Genomic DNA, 13,919 nt, shown 5'->3' on the forward strand with positions numbered 1-13,919 from the left:
CTTGTCTCAAAAAAAAAAAAAAAAAAGTTTATTGTTTGTATAATAAAAAGGTATACAGCTTTCTAAAACAATGTCACAATGTCACATAGTTTGTTTGCAGTCCTGCAACAGAAACCTTCAGTGTTTAATTGATAATCTGCCCTGGACATGTGATGGACACACAGGGCTAGGTTCACACAAAAGAATTTGCAGCCCAGAGAAAATCCAGCCGGCGATTGCGAGTGCGGCTAGTGCCGACTGATTCCTCCTACATTGCCGTTCCCATAGACGGCAATGTATTCCAGGTATATTAGGCGAAGGAATGAGCTAGATTATTCCTTTGGTGGTGGAATTTCAGCAGCGTTATGCCTGTCACTGAAATTCAGTAGTGTGCACTGCGCAGCAGAATTCCACTGCCAGCAAATGAATTTCACTGAATTAATTCTGAGCGGAATCGGCTTGCAGTAGAAATCCATCGATCTCAATGAGATTCTGCTGCTCAGTGCACGCTACAAAAGTAGGAAAACTCTAAATTCCGCCAAAAGGATGAAAACGTTCATTCTTATGGTGGAATCACACCGCAAATAAAGTTCTATAGTTATTTAGTTGTAGTTTTAAAAGACTACAGTCGACTGAACAACGATACAACATCGTTCTCTGCAAATTCTAAGGGTCTATTCACACAAAGGAATTTCCGCCCCAAATAAAAGCCCAATACACTTCTAGGGGATTTCGCACTCCCACCTCTGAATTTCCGCTTGCGGAATTCCGCAAGCGGAAATTCAGAAGTGGGAGTGCGGAATCCCCTAGAAGTGTATTGGGCTTTCATTTGAGGCGGAAATTCCTTTTGCGCAAATTCTGGCGTGTGAATAGACCCTAAACTAGTGTTTTCCAAACATAGTGGCCCTCATTTACTATTGCAAACCTGACATGTTTTGTCGGGTTGTGCGCCAGAATCTGTCACATTGCGCCAGAAAGTAAAGTAAATACCGTGGAAAATAAATTGTAGGGAATTAAAACCCACAAAGAAACCTACACAACACTCTTAGTAAATGAGGGCCAGTGTCTCCTTGGTTGAAAAACTACAACTTCCAGCATGTCCGTCCGGACAGCCACGGCTAAGAGTTGTTGTTTTGCAATAGTTGAAGGCACCCTGATCTAAACAGTATATTAAATACATGGCTAATATAAGCCTCACTCAACACCCAAATCTTAAAGATTTTACTGCAAAAAATAAAAAAATAAAAAATCAAAAAGATGCAAAGAAATGTAACTCTGTACTGTACAATGCAGGCTTCACTAGTGGCTGGAAAGTGAGTGCACCAGTGCATTGTGGGGCTTGTAGTGTCAGTTCGCAGGTTACGGCTCAAGTTGTAATGCCTCAGCGCCCTCATAATCCCTATGTCTTCTGTCTTTCAAAGAATTTCTCTGGCATTATGAGTGCAAAGTCATCAAAAGCAGCCTGGAGTCTTCTCATATTAATCCCCAGTGTGCACGCTATTGTAATGTATTCTGCTCCTGTATCCGGCCTAAACCCTAAATAATCCTTATTACTGGCTCTGGAATACATTGAGAGGAAAGTGAGACATGGAGGACAGCCTCCCTGTTACTACCCCATCTATTCTTAGATCAGTAGGAGCTTGGAATCTACTGTGAGATTTCTCCTGACAGCCTGTCTGCGCCGATTGCCTCTCGCAGATATTTCCTTTATTTTACCAGAGAAAATTATACCCCGGCATCGAACGTTCTCTACCTGGATGCAGAAATAAATATATTTTACAGCCAGAGGCCGACCTGGCTTCACTGTTACACCCCTGTAACTGCAAAGCATCCCAATCACAACTAGCACCAAGCATCCCCATCACAACTAACACTAACCATCCCCATCACAACTAACACTAAGCATCCCCATCACAACTAACACTAAGCATCCCCATCACAACTAACACTAAGCATCCCCATCACAACTAACACTAAGCATCCCCATCACAACTAACACTAACCATCTCCATCAAAACTAACACTAACCATCTCCATCACAACTAACACTAACCATCCCCATCACAACTAACACTAACCATCCCCATCACAACTAACACTAAGCATCCCCATCACAACTAACACCAAGCATCTCCATCAAAACTAACACTAAGCATCCCCATCACAACTAACACTAACCATCCCCATCACAACTAACACTAACCATCCCCATCACAACTAACACTAACCATCCCCATCACAACTAACACTAAGCATCCCCATCACAACTAACACCAAGCATCTCCATCACAACTAACACTAAGCATCCCCATCACAACTAACACTAAGCATCCCCATCACAACTAACACTAAGCCTCCCCATCACAACTAACACTAAGCATCCCCATCACAACTAACACCAAGCATCCCCATCACAACTAACACTAACCATCTCCATCACAACTAACACTAAGCATCTCCATCACAACTAACACTAAGCATCCCCATCACAACTAACACTAAGCATCCCCATCACAACTAACACCAAGCATCCCCATCACAACTAACACTAACCATCTCCATCACAACTAACACTAACCATCTCCATCACAACTAACACCAAGCATCTCCATCACAACTAACACCAAGCATCTCCATCACAACTAACACTAAGCATCCCCATCACAACTAACACTAACCATCCCCATCACAACTAACACTAAGCATCCCCATCACAACTAACACTAACCATCCCCATCACAACTAACACTAAGCATCCCCATCACAACTAACACTAAGCATCCCCATCACAACTAACACTAAGCATCCCCATCACAACTAACACTAAGCATCCCCATCACAACTAACACTAAGCTAACAACTAACTGTAACCTATGGTGTCATCAGGTTATTAAAAGGGGTACTCCAGAGAAAAAAGGTTTGTTTTCAAATTAAATGGTGCCGGAAAGTTATAAAGATTTGTAAATTACTTCTATAAAAAAAAAAAAACAGCCTTCCAGTACTTATCAGCTGCAGTATGTTTTAAAGGAATCATGTAGTCTTTCCAGTCTGATACTGTGCTCTCTGCTGTCACCTCTGTCCGTGGCAAGAATATAAGTGTATAAAGTAGCCCTGTAAGTAAGTATAGACTGGTGTTGTCAAATGTCTTTATGAGGCCTCCATGAAGTGCAGGTTGATGACCAGGGCAGTACTGGCGATACTGCCATTAGGGGCCAGGGCCAAATAATACTGGGGAAACAGATGGTTTGGCAGTATGGGGCCCTGAAATTTCGTTACCACATATAGCTGGCTATCATGTTTCTACTACTCTTTCCAATATGGCCAATAATGAGTCGTTCTTCTGTATGGATAAGGAGATAAGCGCTCCGTAGAGCAATATTGTTTAAAGAGGTATTCCAGGAAAAAAACTTTTTTATATATATATATATATATCAACTGGCTCCAGAGAGTTAAACAGATTTGTAAATTACTTCTATTAAAAAATCTTAATCCTTCCAATACTTATCAGCTGCTGAAGTTAAGTTGTTCTTTTCTGTCTGGCAAAAGTGCTCTCTGCGGACATCTCTGCTTGTCTCGGGAACTGCACAGAGTAGAAGAGATTTGCTATGGGGATTTTCTTCTACTCTGGACAGGTCCCGAGACAGGTGTCATCAGAGAGCATTTAGACAGAAAATAACAACTCAACTTCAGCAGATCATAAGTACTGAATGGATTAAGATTTTTTTAATAGAAGTAATTTTAACTCTCTGGAGCCAGTTGATATATATATATATATATATATATATATATATATATAAGTTTTTTTTCCTGAATAACCCCTTTAAACCCTATGGGTGAGATTAGGATATAAATTAGATGCTCACCCTGGGAAGTTGTGTAGCCACATACACAACAATGGTAATTGCATATAAGGTAGGTCGTCTGTTGCCCTCCGGAAAATGTACAGCAATAGATAGTTGGCTTCAGAAGAAACCGGCTCAGCGACGATGATCGACCAGACAGGTGAATGGATAAAAGAGGATTTATTGACCAGAATGCAACGTGTTTCGCTGCGCATGCGCATCTTCCTCAGGCACCTGCCTGAGGAAGCTGCGGATGCGCAGCGAAACGCGTTGCTGAGCGGAGTTCTTCTGAAGCCAACTGTCTATTGCCGTTTTTCTGTATGGACCACTGGCTATTGTGAGAGTTTTTTGGCATTTATTAGAAGGTATCTATGAAGGGAAGTCCTTATTTGTAACTTTATACATGGCATAAGTACAATTTAATAAATGAGTCGCTAACCACCTAAGCTTATTTATTGTAAATGAGTACGACGACTTCAGCAGATGTGCTGCAATATAATCACAAGTAACGAATAACAGGGGCATCTGAAGCTGAAACGCTTTTGGCCATAGCATGCAGAGGGACCACATCGCAAGCACCTCGTATAGCCCCCCTCCTAGCCCATATCACTGCCGGGAACTCACACCTATGCAAATACACTGAGCTGTGCATGGATTAGCATATGCAAATATGTCTTATGCATATGTATTTTCAGATGTATTGGCTGCAGGGTGAGGGTGGAAAAGGCCAGCAGAGAATAAACTCTATCCTCGGGGAGGAGTACGAGATGAGAGACTGACCCTGGTGTTAACTCTCTCACTGATACAAAAAACACTAGAAGTGAATCATAGGATTATATGTGGGCATGATGCAGAATTGACGGGTGCATCTAGACAGCTCTAAAATGATTTGACATAGAGGATGGAAGATTAATCTACAAGCTGCTTAACTGTTCTAAAGGTCTTCCTGGATATTACTGCCTATGTCCTGAATTTAAAGGGGATTTATAGGATAAAAAACAAAATGGCTGTTTTCTTCCAAAAACGGCGCCTCACTTTTCTATGGGTGGCTTGTGATATTGCAGCTTAACCTAATTTACTCAAAAATTGAGTCGAGTTTGTGAGTTGTCTCTTTGAGCCACACAGTGCTTCATGGGATGCCGTCTCTGGTGAACGTAGCATATATTGTATATGTGTATATGTCCTGTTTTCTAATCCTGTACTATTTGGTTACTATCGCTTCTCGGCCTTTTGGCTAAGATCAAGTGTAGGTAGTACTTTTCCTGTTAGTTGGCGATTGTGGAAGACCACCAAGGCAGGATGGGGAACCAAACAGCGGGGAAAGTGTACCAGGGTCAGCTGGGTGTGTCCGGAAGTGGACTCTGAAGCGACCTGTACCTTGCTGGATCTGGCCTTAAGGTCCGGGTAGAGTAAAGGCCATGGTGAAAAAGTGCCCTTGGAGTGGTGACCCCAGGGTGCCGGAATTCACTTGGGATTGGCAACCCCACTTGACTGATGGAATGTAGCACGCACTTTTTCTCTCACTTTTCTGGGCACTCACCATTTGTATCCCGGCCTTCAGGCTAGGAGCGGGGAATTTTTATACATCCAATCGGATGTCCGGACAGTATTACATTGCGCACATTCACTTATTTATTAATTTTTATGTCACTGTGTCCACTTTTTCTGTTCATTTGTTCACTAGGATCTGGTCAGGGTGCGGTTGCCTTTCTTAGTGTCCCTCCTGCCGGTCTAGGCGGGATGTGTGTGGCCATTATGTTCCTCACCTCCTTGCCATACCCCGTAGGTTACCTGCTCCGGCAGGGAAGCCAAACCGGTTTTACTGGCTCCTCGGTGGCAACTCGGCTAATGCTTAGTTGTCTGCCAGGGGCACTTTCGGTCCCTGAGTACCTTCCGTGAAAGGGGACATTGTACCTGGAACCTTGCAGGTGCCTTTTGGCCCGGAGGTGAAGGGTTATGGGTTGTTGGGGGGGCCTCTTTCCTTTCGGAGAAGGACTTGCGATAGACCGTATCCTCGTGCATGGTTTTACGTGTGAACACTTGCACTCGAGCGATTTGAGAGCACATATACCTCGGCTCTTCAATATAAATAAAATTTGGTTACTATTGCCCGTTGACCTTGTGGTGCAACAGCACATCTGACTTCAAATCAAAAGGTTGCATGTTCAAGTGACTAATTGGTTACTATTAATTTAACACCCTGAGACTCATCGAATTCTGCACAAAATAAGCACAGAATATTTTGTCGCAGAATATCCTCAGTGTTCTTAGGAGTCGCGCCACAGTCAGACATGCTGCCCGCGGACGCACTCCTTCTCCTTTGCCCGACAATGCCAGTACAGTCCGTGCTGCGATGTGCATCACGTGGTGTGATCTCATCCAGCCCTCCACTCCTCCCCTTCCTCCCCGTGTGCTTCTGCATGCCGGAACACGCGTCCCCGCCTCATAGGGAACGCGCGCCGGCTCTGTGAAATTTAAAGGGACAATACATAATTAATTGGTTCTTGCTGCCCCTTAACCTATAAGTACAAGCACTTCCTTTTGACCCTTGCCGGATCTTTGTGCCTTATCAGCCTAAGAGAAAGCGTTCAGTTTGTGTCTTGCCTTGCATCTGATTGCTACGTATCCTGAACTTGCCCCTGTGCCGCCTGCCCTCTGACCTCTTGCTACGTGACCTGACCTTGCTAAAGTGCTGCCAGCCCTGACCTCCTGCCTGTCCTGACTATGCGTTGCCTTATTCTTCCAATACCACGTTTCACTTCGGCTGCCTGTGTGGACGAGTAGCAACCTGGGTGCCTCCTGCAACCTGGTGAAAACTAGCGGCACCTTAGACTCCGCTCCCTGGTACAGCCCATGTCATCATCCACACAGGTACAGCGGATCCACTTCACCTCAGCCATAACAAGTGTGTATAGGTCCTTATACCCAAGTAAAATTTTATCTATGTTTACACGGCAGAAAATTTCAGCGGGCGCCAGCAGAACATGCCGGCGCTAGGACTTCTCAGAAATGCACCGTCTCCATAGACTGCAATGCATTTCTGAGCAGATTCCGCAGAAAGAATTGACATGTCAATTCTTTCTGCAATTGCTGAAAAATCTTCTCTGTGCAGGGTGCAGCAGAATTCCATTAAAAACAATAGGACTCCGCTGGATTCTGCCACGTGAATGTGGTCTTACTCTGACTAAGTGCTCTTGAGTTCCCTTGACATATGGGATCCCTCTATACCAGTGTTTCCCAATCAGGGTGCCTCCAGTTGTTGCAAAACTACAACTCCCGGCATGATTGGACAGTCAAAGGTTTTATATGCTAAACAACGTGAAAGTCAAAAAATTTGTTTTAGGCTGGGTTCACATCGGCGTCCAGTAGCTCCATTATAGACGCAGATAATGGAGCTTGACGACACTTGTCACAAAAGACACAAATGGATCTCGATGAATTCGAAAGACTTTGAATGGGTTCCTTCAAGTTTCCATCTGATGATCGTTGTTTTTCAGGATTTAAATCAGTGTTTCTCAACCAGGGTGCCTCCAGCTATTGCAAAAACTACAACTCCCAGCATGCCCGGACAGCCAACGGCTGTCCGGGCATGCTGTGAGTTGTAGTTTTGCAACAGCTGGAGGCACCCTGGTTGGGAAACACTGATTTAAACAGAAGAAAAAAAATTACCGTCTACAGCAGTGTTTTCCAACCAGGGTGCCTCCAGCTGTTGCAAAACTACAACTCCCAGCATGCCCGGACAGCCATTGTTTTGCAACAGCTGGAGGCACCCTGGTTGGGAAACACTGATCTACAGTATCTCCCGTCAGTAAAACAATCAGTCAATGGCGAACGAGGCCTTACTATGTAAAAACTATTAGCCTTCGGCTGTCTGGGCATGCTGGGAGTTGTAGTTTTGCTACAGCTGGAGGCACCCTAGTTGGGAAACACTGATTTAAATAGAAGGGAAAAAAAATTACCATCTACAGCAGTGTTTTCCAACCAGGGTGCCTCCAGCTGTTGCAAAACTACAACTCCCAGCATGCAATAGCTGGAGGCACCATGGTTGGGAAACGCCGGTCTACAGTATCTCCCGACAGTAAAACAATCAGCCGATGGCGAACGAGGCCTTACTGAGTAAAAACTATTAGCCTTCGGCTGTCCGGTCATGCTGGGAGTTGTAGTTTTGCAATACTGTTCGGAAAACACCGCTTTAGACCTGCACCCATGATCCATATATGTCCTTCTAGGACGTTGCAGTCGCTAATTTTGCAAACAAAGGAATGAAGAACGTAGTATCTGGATAAATATCGAGTTCTTTTGTTAGGTCGAAAGCCTGTAAATATTTTTACTTATTAAAAGCCTGAATATAATGTTTTACATGAAGTCCGCCGTAGCGGTAGTCCTGTAGTGTAATAGACCTGAGCGTCTGTGTATTGTATTCGGACTGTGGCGGGGAGTCCATTCCGTATTTCCCTGTCTTCCTAGTATGGCTGCGTTCCTTGTCCTCGCTACCCATATTATCTGACAGAATAATCAGTCAATTGAATCAGAGAATTCCTTTCCGAGCAGGGTAATTTTCTCTCTCTCTCTCTCCCTGCCCCCCTCCTCTTCTCTCTGCTCCATCGGATTCAGCCACCTGCTATAGTCAGTGATGTGGAACGGCTTGGAATTAGCCCTGAAATTAGCACCAGTCCCCAGTTAAAGAGCTGGCAGCAGCCGAACATGCCACCATAATAGCCAAGAACGAGTCGGCTGCTTAAATTCCATGGGCCAGACTGGAAATCACACAGCCCAATGTCATCTGCCTCCTGCCGCCGGTTACAGACAGGCTCCTCCATCACGCGCAGAAAAATGCACCAAACTAGCAATTCCTCGTACTAACCATTACCCTACCGTAGTGCTTACTACCCTATTACGCCCGTCATATACACTCGTTTGTTCGCAATAGTATAATGCTAAAATTTTGTTATTGCATTTCATATTTTTATAGTAAATAATAGTAAGTAGAAATTGTTAGTTTGCGAAAATCCATTTCCGGGTATCAGTAAGCACATAGCTACCGATGGTGACCGGAAAGCTTGGATACAGTCTGGATACAGTCCTACTATGCATATAGGGGATAGGAAATAGAAAAAAAAATAAACAATTAATTAAAAACCATTAAAATAAATAAATAATGGAAATAAATAAAGTTCATATGTATTTCATTTAATAAAAATGTTATTTTTATTTAACTTTTTCCCACGCCAGTCCATTTGCGGTTTCATCGTATAGCGCACATTCCCTATTCCCTGTATACATAGTTAATGTGTGCTGTAGGATGAAACCGCAAATGGATTGGCGTGAGATGAAGTGAATGAAAAATAGAATTTGTGCTTATGGCTGCAAACACCGAATACTTACCTGTATGATTGATATACCTTATCATAGGGGTCAGAAATGTGCCATAAACCGCATCCGAGGGCGCGCCTATAGAGGGCATACCATATGAATGGTAAATGTGGTGAATAAATTAAAGGGGTACTCCTGTGGAATTATTATTTTTTTTAATCAACTGGTGCCAGAAAGTTAAACAGATTTGTAAATTACTTCTATTAAAGAAAATCTTAACCCTTCCAGTACTTATTAGCTGCTGAATACTACAGAGGAAATTATTTTCTTTTTGGAACACAGTGCTCTCTGCTGACATCACGAGCACAGTGCTCTCTGCTGACATCTCTGTCCATTTTAGGAACTGTCCAGAGCAGCATATGTATGCTAAGGGGATTTTCTCCTACTCTGGACAGTTCTTAAAATGGACAGATATGTCAGTAGAGAGCACTGTGGTCATGATTTCAGCAGAGAGCTCTGTTTTCCAAAAAGAAAATAATTTCCTCTGTAGTATTCAGCAGCTAATAAGTACTGGAAGGGTTAAGATTTTTTAATAGAAGTAATTTACAAATCTGTTTAACTTTCTGGCGCCAGTTGATTTAAAAACAAAAAAAAAGTTCTCCACCAGAGTACCCCTTTAAGGGAGGTTTGGGAGGGTTCCGCAAAGCCACATACGCCCCACCTTTAGGTTCAAGGGGTGTTATATACTTATGCCTCTCGCACAAATACAGCCTGACAGGCTTTAAACTTATATGGAATGAAATACATATACACTTTATTTAATGTATTTATTTATTTAATTCCATATGAATTCTATTTTTCATTCACTCCATCTCACACTGATCCATTTGCAGTTTCATCCTACAGCACACACTAACTAGATGCATGGGATAGGGAATGTGCGCTGTAGGATGAAACCGCAAATGGACTGGCGTGAGAAGTAGTAAATGAAAAATTAAATTTATATGGAATGAAATACATATAAACTTTATTTATTTTCATTATTTATTTATTTAGATTTATTTAAATGTTTATTTCTTTATATAATTTCATATTTATTTTATTCCATATAAATTCTATTTTTGATTCACTTTAACTCACACCAATTCATTTGCAGTTTCATCCTACAGTACACATCAACTAGATATACTGGGGATAGGGAATGTGCACTGTAGGCTGAAACCGCAAATGGACTGGCATGAGATGAAGTGAATGAAAAATAGAATTTATATACATATAAACTCATTATATGTATATAATAAGTACATATAAAATGTATTTATTTATTTATTTTAATTTATTGAATTCATTTTTATTTATTTTTTATATAATTCCATATTTATTTTATTCCATATAAATTCTATTTTTGATTCACTTCAACTCACGTCAATCCACTTGCGGTTTCATCTTACAATACACATTCCCTAGGTAAAATACATATAAACTGTATTTATTTGTTTTAATACATTTATATATATATATACACATATATATATATATATATATATATATATATATATATATATATATATATAGACTGACGAACAGGGAACCTTTTAAAATTGCTATTTTAAAAGGTTCCCTGTTCGTCAGTCTATATTAAAACTTGGGAGACCTCCAAACTAAAATAACGGGCTAACCGATCAGTGATATTATATATATATATATATATACCATATATATATACCGTATATATATATTTTTTCTCCATATTTATTATATTTATTTCATTCTATATACATTCTTCATTTACTATTTTTCATTTACTTCATCTCCCGTCAATCCATTTGCGGTTTCATCCTACAATACACATTCCCTAGGTAAAATACATATAAACTTTAATGTATTTATTTTAATTATTTATTTATTTAATTAATTGTTTATTTTTTATATAATTCTATATTAAAATTATTTATTTAATTTCACATCAATTCCATTTTTCATTCACTTCATCTCACGCCAATCCATTTGCGGTTTCATCCTATGGTTTTATCCTATCCCCTGTATACCTAGCAGGACAGATTTTTGTATTGTTTATGGAATTTTAGGCACATAGGGTAGTATGAAACACAATATACAGTATACAATTTCCATCTTTGTGAGCTACACAGATTTTTCTTTTGTAATAATACGTTTCTTCCACTTTTTGTCTATGCATAACTATTATACAAAACGGTAAAAATGCAGTCTAAGCTGCGTCACGTCGGCTTCCTTAATGTGGAATTTAAGCATAAAGCAATGTTCATTTATATTTACAGACTCTGCGATTGCAGTTTTGTTGTCCAAGGACAGCTCTGTCACCTTCCCATCTGTCTTGTGAAACATTTCGTGTGGCAGACAGGTGGCCGGCCGGAAAACCCAGCTCCTCCGGGGCCCAGATCAGATTAAATCGGAGAGTGGGCTGTCTGCAAAACCAGGTACTGGCTGCACTACTTGGTCTGACCAACTGATCAGATAGGAGAACATGCACCAGCAGCCAAACAGAAAGAACACACTTTCCCTAAATCAGTGTTTTCCAAACCGTGTGTCTCCAGCTGTTGAAAAACTACAACTCCCAGCATGCCCGGACAGCCGTTGGCTGTCCGGGCATGTTGGGAGTTGTAGTTTTGCAACAGCTGGAGGCACACTGTTTGGAAAAACCTGCCCTAAATCTTCCACATCAACAGCAAATCAATGTTCGATCTGCCATATTATACAGTCAGAAGCAGCTTAAAAACAATGTTAGCAGAGGAACTTTGGTGCCAGGGAAAACAGTAGGGTGTATCTGGCTTGTGAGCTTAAAGAGGGATTCTGGAGGAAAAAATATATATTTTCAAATCAACAGGTGACAAAAAAGTTATACAGATTTGTACATTACTTCTATATAAAAATCTTAATCCTTACAGTACTTAACAGCTGCTGTATGCTCAAGAGGAAGTTGTGTGTTCAGTCTGACCACAGTGCACTTTGCTGCCACCTCTGTCCATGACAGGAACTGTCCAAAGTAGGAGAAGTTTGCTCATGCTCTGGACAGTTCCTGATATGGACAGAGGTGGCAGCAGAGAGAACTGTGGTCAGACTGGAAAGAACTACACAACTTCCTCTGCAGCATATAGCAGCTGCTAAGAACTGGAAGGATTAAGATTTTTATATAGGAGTAATTTACAAATCTGTATAACTTCCTGGCCCTAGTTGATTTGAAAACATTCCCCCCCCCCCAATCTGATTGGTTGCTATAGGCAACTCAGCAACTTTTCCTCTTGCCAGGTTTATATAAATCTCCCCCCTTGGACCTTAAAGGGGTACTCCGCTGCTCAGCGTTTGGAACAAACTGTTCCAAAGGCTGGAGCCAGCAGCTCGTGACGTCATAGCCCCGCCCCTCATGTCACGCCCCCTCAATGCAAGTCTATGGGAGGGGGCGTGACAGTGTGTGGAAACGTGCCTCACTGCTTCGCCAGCCACCAAATTCACTACATTAGGCCAAGTTCACATTAGCAATGAGTTCTGCTAGCCAAATCCGGTCAAATTACTGGAGTTGGCCGGAGAAAAAAATCCTGCATTGTCCTTGTTTTTTCATCGCTCAACTCATGTGATACAAGGACCCCAGACAGAAAGCCGACAGGCCCCATTCAAAGTCAATTGGACCCATCAGTCACCGCTGTGCTCCGGCCCGTTCAGGGTCAATACGGCACAAATAAAAAATAATTGGTATCATATACTCAAGTATTAAAAAAAAAGCTAAGACATTACTAATGTTATTCCTGTTGGTTGTTGTACATAAATTGGTAAAATACATAAAAGATTATATATATATATACCTACATGATAATACAGGCCTCCATGTTAGGGATACGGCTACTAATCCATATTGTAATGATGACTCTTGTGGTCTTTTAGAGAAAACCCTAACTGGTTGGTTGAGAAAAATTTTTTTATAGAGTGGTAAATTGTATTGTATTTAAACTTTATATTTAAACTTTGTGTGCACCTTTAAGACGCACGCAGAGTATAAAGCACGCTCCTACAGTAACAGGATGGAGCCGCACCGCTACGTTATATTCTGCAGACTGGGCTTCCTGTGCGTGCAGCGTCTGCATACCACTGCACACCCAGAAATAATAGGTGCCACAGGGGGAAGAGCGCACAAAGCTCTGGGGGGAACGGTGGAGAGGTGAGTATTTTTTTTCCCCACTGGGCCTGCAGTATGGGGGCAATATGTAAGGGGACATGGCTGGGGGCAATATGTAAGGGGACATGGCTGGGGGCGATATGTAAGGGGACATGGCTGGGGGCAATATGTAAGGGGACATGGCTGGGGGCGATATGTAAGGGGACATGGCTGGGGGCGATATGTAAGGGGACATGGCTGGGGGCGATATGTAAGGGGACATGGCTGGGGGCAACATGTAAAGGGGCATAGCTGAGGGCGATATGTGAGGGGACATGGCTGGGGGCAATATGTAAGGGGACATGACTGGGGGAAATATGTAAGGGGACATGGCTGGGGGTGATATGTGAGGGGACATGGCTGGAGGAAATATATGAGGGGACATGGCTGGGGGTAATATATAAGCGGACATGGCTGGGGGCAATATGTAAGGGGACATGGCTGGGGGCAATATGTAAGGGGAAACGGCTGGGGGCGATATGTGAGGGGACATATAGCTGAGGGCGATATGTGAGGGGACATGACTGGGGGAAATATGTAAGGGGACATGGCTGGGGGCAATATGTAAGGGGACATGACTGGGGGCAATATGTAAGGGG

The 13,919-nt window shown here is 42.2% G+C and overlaps 1 protein-coding gene across 8 annotated transcripts in view; it reads right to left on the minus strand.

Annotated features, from left to right (window-relative positions):
- NPAS3 (neuronal PAS domain protein 3) overlaps window positions 1–13,919 on the minus strand; it is a 464,246-nt gene that overhangs the window by 273,790 nt on the left and 176,537 nt on the right. The gene's annotated exons all lie outside the window — the stretch shown is intronic.

This window comes from Hyla sarda, chromosome 11, assembly GCF_029499605.1.
Source record: "Hyla sarda isolate aHylSar1 chromosome 11, aHylSar1.hap1, whole genome shotgun sequence".
NCBI lineage: Eukaryota > Metazoa > Chordata > Amphibia > Anura > Hylidae > Hyla > Hyla sarda.